Source organism: Panthera uncia, chromosome E3 (genome assembly GCF_023721935.1).
Source record: "Panthera uncia isolate 11264 chromosome E3, Puncia_PCG_1.0, whole genome shotgun sequence".
Lineage (NCBI taxonomy): Eukaryota > Metazoa > Chordata > Mammalia > Carnivora > Felidae > Panthera > Panthera uncia.
The window spans coordinates 27,665,808-27,673,491 of NC_064815.1; positions in this window are offsets into that span (position 1 = coordinate 27,665,808).

The following is a 7,684-nucleotide window of genomic DNA, read 5'->3' on the forward strand; positions in this document are numbered from 1 at the left end:
CAGCTAGGGATGAACGGGCCTTAACATACAAAGGTAGACACATAAGGGTAGGAGCAGACCTATCTACTGAAACTTGGCAGGCCAGAAAGGAATGGCAGAAAATCTTCAATGTGATGGACAAGGAAAATATGCAGCCAAGAATCCTTTACCCAGAAAGTCTGTCATTCAGAATAGAAGGAAAGATAAAAGTTTTCCCAAACAAACAAAACCTGAATGAATTCATCACCACTAAACCAGCCCTATAAGAGATCCTAAGGGGGACTCTGTAAGTGAAATGTTACAAGGATCACAAAGTACCAGAGACAATAATACTACAAGCATGAAACCTACAGATACCACAATGACTCTAAACCCATATCTTTCAATAATAACACTGAATGTAAAAAGACTAAATGCTCCAAACAAAAGACATAGAATGTCAGAATGGATTAAAAAAACAAGACCCATCAAATCAAAACCACAATGAGATACCACCTTACACCTGTCAGAATGGCTAACATTAACAACTCAGGCAACAACAGATATTGATGAGGATGCAGAGAAAGAGGATCTCTTTTGCATTGTTGGTGGGAATGCAAGCTGGTGCAGCCACTCTGGAAAACAGTATGGAGGTTCCTCAAAAAACTAAAAATAGAACTACCCTACGACCCAGCAATTGCACTTCTAGGCATTAATCCACAGGATACAGGTGTGTTGTTTTGAAGGGACACGTGCACCCCCATGTTTATAGCAGCACTATCAACAATAGCCAAAGTATGGAAAGAGCCCAAATGTCCATCGATGGATGAATGGATAAAGAAAATGTGGTATATCTATACAATGGAGTATTACCCGGCAATCAAAAAGAATGAAATCTTGCCATTTGCAACTACATGGATGGAAATGGAGGGTATTATGCTAAGTGAAATCAGTCAGTCACAGAAAGACAAAAATCATATGACTTCACTCATATGAGGACTTTAACAGACAAAACAGATGAACCTAAGGGAAGGAAAACAAAAATAATATAAAAACAGGGAGGGGGACAAAACAGAAGAGATGCATAAATATGGAGAACAAACTGATGGTTACTGGAGGGGTTGTGGATGGGGGGATGGGCTAAATGGGTAAGGGCATCAAGGAATCTACTCCTGAAATCACTGTGGTACTATATGCTAACTAATTTCGATGTAAATTTTGAAAAAATAAAAAATAAAATTAAAAAAAATTAAATTAAATTAAATTAAATTGAATTAAATTAAATTAAATTTAAAAAAACAATACCCATCTATTTTCTGTCTACAAGAGACTCATTTTAGACCTGAGGACACCTTCAGATTGAAAGTGAGGGGATGGAGAACTATCATGCTACTGGAAGTAAAAAGAAAGCTGGAGTAGCCATACTTGTATCAGACAAACTAGACTTTAAAGGCTGTAACAAGAGATGAAGAAGGGCATTATATAATAATAACAGGGTCTATCCATCAGGAAGAGCTAACAATTATAAATGTCTATGCACTGAATACAGGAGCCCCCAAATATATAAAACAATTAATCACAAACATAAGCAACCTTATTGATAAGAATGTGGTAATTGCAGGGGACTTTAATGCTCCACTTAAAACAATGGATAGATCATCTAGACACACGATCAATAAAGAAACAAGGGCCCTGAATGACACATTGGATCAGATGGACTTGACAGATATATTTAGAACTCTGCATCCCAAAGCAACAAAATATACTTTCTTCTTGAGTGCACATGGAACATTCTCCAAGATAGATCACGTACTGGGTAACAAAACAGCCCCTTCGTAAGTATAAAAGAATTGAGATCATACCATGCACACTTTCAGACCACAATGCTATGAAACTTGAAATCAACCACAGGAAAAAGTCTAGAAGACCTCCAAAAGCAAGGAAGTTGAAGAGCATCCTACTAAAGAATGAATAGGTCAACCAGACAATTAGAGAAGAAATTTAAAAATATATGAAAACAAATGAAAATTAAAATACAACAATCCAAATGCTTTGGGATGCAGCGAAGGCAGTCCTGAGAGGAAAATACATTGCAATCCAGGCCTATCTCAAGAAACAAGAAAAATCCCAAATACAAAATCTAACAGCACACCTAAAGGAACTAGAAGCAGAACAGCAAAGACACCCCAAACCCAGCAGAAGAAGAGAAACAATAAAGATCAGAGCAGAAATAAACAATATAGAATCAAAAAAAGTGTAGAGCAGATCAATGAAACCAAGAGTTGGTTTTCTAAAAAAATAAACAAAATTGATAAACTCTAGCCAGGCTTCTCAAAAAGAAAAGAGAGAGGACCCAAATATATAAAATCATGAATGAAAATGGAATTATTACAACCAATCCCTCAGAAATACAAGCAATTATGAAGGAATACTATGAAAAATTATATGCCAACAAACTGCACAACCTGGAAGAAATGGATAAATTCCTAAGCACCCACACACTTCCAAAACTCAAACAAGAAGAAATAGAAAATTTGAACAGACATAACTAGTGAAGAAATTGAATCAGTTATCAAAAATCTCCCAACAAATAAGAGTCCAGAACCAGGTGACTTCCCTGGGGAATTCTACCAGACATTTAAAGTAGAGGTAATACCTATCCTTCTCAAGCTATTCCAAAAACTAGAAAGGGAAGGAAAACTTCCAGACTCATTCTATGAAGCCAGCATTACTTTGATTCCCAAACCAGACAGAGGCCCAGTAAAAAGAAGAGAACTATAGGCCAATATCCCTGATAAATACGGATGCAAAAATTATCAACAAGATACTAGCAAATCGAATTAGACAGCATATAAAAAGAATTATTCACCATGATCAAGTGGGATTCATTCCTGGGCTGCTGGGCTGGTTCAATATTTGCAAATCAATCAATGTGATACCTCACATTAATAAAAGAAAAGATAATAACCATATGATCCTATTAATAGATGCAGAAAAAGCATTTGACAAAATACAGCATCTTTTCTTAATAAAAGCCCTCGAGAAGTCGGGATAGAAGGAACATAATTAAACATCATAAAAGCCATTTATGAAAAGCCCACAGCTGATATCATCCTCAATGGGGAAAAACTGAGAGCTTTCCCCCTGAGATCAGGAACACGACAGGCATGTCCACTCTCATTACTGTCGTTTAACATAGCGTTGGAAGTTCTAGCATCAGCAATCAGACAACAAAAGGAAATTAAAGGCATCAAAATTGGCAAAGATGGGGGCGCCTGGGTGGCTTGGTCAGTTAAGCATCTGACTTCGGGACTTCGGCTCAGGTCATGATCTCACAGCCCGTGAGTTCGAGCCCCGCGTCGGGCTCTGTGCTGACCGCTCAGAGCCTGCAGCCTGTTTCGGATTCTGTGTCTCCCTCTGTCTCTGCCCCTCCCCTGTTCATGCTCTGTCTCTCTTTGTCTCAAAAATAAATAAACGTTGAAAAAAAAAAAATTGGCAAAGATGAAGTCAAGCTTTCACTTTTTATACATGACATGACACTCTACATGGAAAACCCAATATGTTCCACCAAAAGTCTGCTAGAACTGATATATGAATTCAGCAAAGTCACAGGATACAAAATCAATTTACAGAAATCAGCTGCATTTTTATACACCAATAATGAAGCAACAGAAAGAGAAATAAAGAAACTTATCCCATTCACAATTGCACCAAGAATCATAAAATACCTAGGAATAAACCTAGATTTATGTAAAAGATGTAAAAGATCTGTATGCTGAAAACTATAGAAAGCTTATGAAGGAAATTGAAGAAGGCACAAAGAAATGAGAAAATATTCCATGCTCATGGATTGGAAGAATAAATATTGTTAAAATGTCAATACCGGGGCGCCTGGGTGGCTCAGTTGGTTAAGTATCTGACTCCTGGTTTCAGCTCAGGTCATGATCTCATGGTCATGAGTTCAAGCCCCACGTCAGGCTCTACACTGACAGGGTGGAGCCTGCTTGGGTTCTCACTCCCTCTCTCTCTGACTCTCCTCTGCTCTCTCTCTCTCTCAAAATACATTTTAAAAACATTAAAATAAATAAATAAAATGTCAATACTACTCAAGCAATCTACACATTCAATGCAATCCCAATCAAAATTGCACCAGCATTCTTCTCGAAGCAAGAACAAGCAATCCTAAAATTTGTATGGAACCACAAAAGACCCCAAATAGCCAAAGTAATGTCGAAAAAGAAAACCAAAGCAGGAGGCATCATAATCCCAGACTTTAGCCTCTACTACAAACCTGTAATCATCAAGACAGTATGGTATTGGTACAAAAACAGACACATAGACTAATGGAACAGAATATAGAAGACAGAATTGGACCCACAAATGTATGGCCAACTAATCTTTGACAAAGCAGGAAAGAATATCCACTGGAAAAAAGGCAGTCTCTTTAACAGATGGTGCTGGGAGAACTGGACAGCAACACGCAGAAGAATGAAACTAGGCCACTTTCTTACACCATACACAAAAATAAACTCAAGATGGATGAAAGACCTAAATGTGAGACAGGAAACCATCAAAACCCTAGAGGAGAAAAAAGGAAACAACCTCTCTGACCTCAGCTGCAGCAATTTCTTGCTTGACACATCTCCAAAGGCAAGGGAATTAAAAGCAAAAATGAACTATTGGGACCACATCAAGATAAAAAGCTTCTGCACCGCAAAGGAAACAATCAACAAAACTAAAAGGCAACCGATGGAATGGGAACAGATATTTGCAAATGACATATAGGACAAAGGGCTAGTATCCAAAATATATAAAGAACTCACCAAACTCCACACCTGAAAAACAAATAATCCAGTGAAGAAATGGGCAGAAAACATGAATAGACACTTTTCTAAAGAAGACATCCACATGGCCAACAGGCACATGAAAAGATGCTCAACATCACTCCTCATTAGGGAAATACAAATCAAAACCACACTGAAATACCACGTCATGCCAGTCAGAGTGGCTAAAGTGAACGAATAAGGAAACTATAGATGCTGGCGAGGAAGTGGAGAAACGGGAACCCTCTTGCACTGCTGGTGGAAATGCAAACTGGTTCAGCCACTCTGGAAGACAGTGTGGAGGTTCCTCAAAAAATTAAAAATAGATCTACCCTATGACCCAGCAATAGCACTACGAGGAATTTACCCAAGGGATACAGTAGTGCTAATGCACAGGGGCACTGGTACTCCAATGTTTATAGCAGCACTTTCAACAACAGCCAAATTATGGAAAGAGCCTAAATGTCCATCAACTGATGAATGGATAAAGAAGATGTGGTTTATATATACAATGGAATACTACTTGGCAACGAGAAAGAATGAAATCTGGCCATTTGTAGCAACGTGGATGGAACTGGAGAGTGTTATGCTAAGTGAAATAAGTCAGTCAGAGAAAGACAGATATCATATGTTTTCACTCATATGTGGATCTTGAGAAACTTAACAGAAGTCCATGGGGGAGGGGAAGAGGGAAAAAAAGTTACAGACAGGGAAGGAGGCAAACCATAAAAGAATCTTAAATACTGAGAACAAACTGAGGGTTGATAGAGGGTGGGGGAAAGGGGAAAGTGGATGATGGGCATTGAGGAGGGCACCTGTTGTGATGAGCACTGGGTGTTGTATAGAAACCAATTTGACAATAAATTATATTTAATAAAAAAAATAAAGGAATAAACGTATAAACAATCATGTGTATCTGACTGTTAATAAAAAATATGCAATTTCCCTAAAAAATTAAAAAATAAATAAGGAAAGGTCCTTAGGAGACAGAAGCAATTCTACCTTAGAATAAACTATCTTCCCTGAGGAGGTATTTATACATTCATGTTCTACACCTCTGGGATAGAAATTAAAAATAAAATTATTCATGCACAGAGGGAAGAAACAAACAAAAACCAAAAATCATAATTAGGGAGAAATCTCAGGAATATGGTATCACATCTCTCCTTAGACCTACCACCACTAAATTCATGCCATTTAAACTTGTGCTGATGCCTGAGTTCCCTCTGACAAGTTTTAGTCTCTTGACCATAAGTTCATGTGTAAAAGTATCCAAGTTACAGCACCCCCCCCCCATACTCACATATACTTGCTAACACTGTTATCTGTGATTCCCTCAATGTTGCACATGTATTTTATGTTTACTGATGTTTCCTCTGCAGATTCATTTATTTGTTCCTAATAAACTTTAATAAGTGGGGGTGGGACAGAAAATAAGTGTTGATGAGAATATGAAGAAAACGGAAACTTTGTACACTGTTGGGAATGTAAAATGGTGCATCTGCTATGGAAAAACAGTATGGAGATTCCTCAAAAAATTAAGAATCAAACTACTGCATGATCCAGAAATTCTATTTCTGGGTATATACCCAAAAGAACTGAAAGCAGTATCTCAAGGAGATATTTGTACACCCATGTTCATGGCAGTACTGTTCACAATCGCCAAAACACAGAAGCAAACCAAGTGTCCATCAACAGATAAAGAAAGACAATGGGCTATATGTATACAATGGAACATTATTCCACCTTAAAAAGGAAGAAAATCCTGATACATGCTGCAACATTGATGGACCTTAAGGAGATTATACTAAGTAAAATAAGCCAGTCACAAAAGGATCAATTCTATATGATTCTACTTATATGAGGTACCTAGAGTAGGCAAATTCACAGAGACAGAAAGTACTGTGGTGGTTGCCAGGGGGCTGAGAAAGGGAAGAATGGGGAATTATTTAATGGGTACAGGGTTTCAGCTTGAGAAGATGAAAAGAATTCTGGAGATTAGTTACACACAATATGAATGTACTTAACACTACTGAAATGCACATGAAAAAAATGGTTAAGATGGGGGCACCCAGCTGGCTCAGCCAGTAGAGTATGTGATACTTTTTTTTTTTTGAGAGAGAGAAAGAGAGAAAGCGCACACACACATGTGAGTGGGGGAGGGGCAGAGGGAGAGGGCCAAAGAGAATCCCAAGCAGAGAATCTCCACACTCAGCACAGAGCCTGGTATGAGGCTTGATCTTATAACCCTGGGATCATGACCTCAGCCAAAATCCAGAGTCAGATGCTCAACCAACTGAACCACCCAGGTGCCCATAAAGGATGCGACCCTTGATCTCAGGGTTGTAAGTTTGAGCCCCAGTTTGGGTGTATAGATTATTTTTAAAAAACAAAGTATTTTAATGTTTATTTATTTTTGAGAGAAAGAGAAGGACAGAGCATGAGCAGGGGTGGGGCAGAGAGGGAGACACAGAATAAAAATAGTCTTTTTAAAAAATGGTTAAGATGGTAAATTTGATGTTATGTGCATTTCATCATAATTTTTTTAAGTGACTATCAACATGAACATTAAGTTCTGATCTTATTGAATAAACAAGAAAAATTCCCTGGACTCATGATAAAAAGTAAGAAAAATGTTAAGACTTTTCCTGTAGACAAAAGTAACAAATTAAACCACTGGAAGTAATAATTTTCCAGTATAAAAACCCTAAGGAGATGCTGTGTCTGGAGTCCAGGAGAACTGGGCCCAGCCAAACCCAAGGTAATTATTGAACATTTGTTTTTTAACAATGCCCACTGAGTATTGCTCCCAAAGAGGCCAAGAGCAGCCCTGCAAATAATCCAGGTAAGAGCCCCATACATCTCTCCTTGGCCCAAGAATCAGGGAATAAGCCCTGCTCTCA